We start from the raw sequence: 862 nt of genomic DNA on the forward strand, positions 1-862 counted from the left end.
GGAGTTTTCCTTAGGAAACTTCTCATTCCTTCGTAGCATGTTTCCTCTAGAACCATAGTTTGCCTCCGAATCTACCATTTTCTTGATCAATGCCGTGCCTTCTTCATCATTCAAATGATCAAATCCTCTCCCCGCGGAGGCATTTACCATCTCCTTAGTCCTTGGTAGCAAAGTTTGGAAGAATGTTTGAGTGATGTACCATTCCGGTATCCCATGGTGGGGGCAACTTGCTATCAAGTCTTGATAACGGTCCCAAGTTTCACCCAAATACTCCCCATCCTCTTGTTGAAAGGTATGAATCTCATTACGGAGCATCGCGGTCTTTGAGGAAGGGTAATATTTGGCCATGAATGCTTTAGCCAAGGCATCCCAAGTAGTGAAGGTATCCGGTGGGTGAATGTTCAACCATCGGTCCGCTTTGCCCGTCAATGAAAACGGAAACAACATCATTCTCAAGGTGTCTTCGGACACCCCATTCTTCTTCATCATTGAAAATTTCCTCTTAAACTTCCAGAGATGAGCATGGGCATCCTCTTCAATATGCCACCCGAACAAATCCTTCTCAATTAACCCGACTTGGGTGGGATGCATTTCAAAGTTGTTTGGGGCCAAGGCGCCAAAATTGATAGGGTTACATGAATCATTATGGTTAGGCCGGTTATGATCTCTAAGAGCCATTTGTGGTGGAGGGTTTTGCATGTGATGTAGTGGTGATTGAGGTGGGCTATTTGGAATAGGTAAGTTATGAAAAGGGTTTTCAAGTAGAGTCTCAATTGTGAGGTTTGGTTGAAGTGTGGTTGTGGTATCAATATTTTGTGGGATGTGTGAATTTGGTTGGTCAAAGTTTGCTTGAGGGGAACTA

General features: G+C 44.0%; 1 non-coding gene across 1 annotated transcript; it reads left to right on the forward strand.

Annotated features, from left to right (window-relative positions):
* The first annotated feature begins 208 nt into the window (after positions 1-208).
* LOC141620051 (small nucleolar RNA R71) lies at positions 209-315 on the forward strand. Its single transcript, XR_012531872.1, has one exon. It is a non-coding gene; the product is annotated as a small nucleolar RNA R71 (small nucleolar RNA).
* The last annotated feature ends 547 nt before the right edge of the window (positions 316-862 follow it).

The sequence above is a fragment of the Silene latifolia genome, chromosome 1, assembly GCF_048544455.1.
Source record: "Silene latifolia isolate original U9 population chromosome 1, ASM4854445v1, whole genome shotgun sequence".
NCBI lineage: Eukaryota > Viridiplantae > Streptophyta > Magnoliopsida > Caryophyllales > Caryophyllaceae > Silene > Silene latifolia.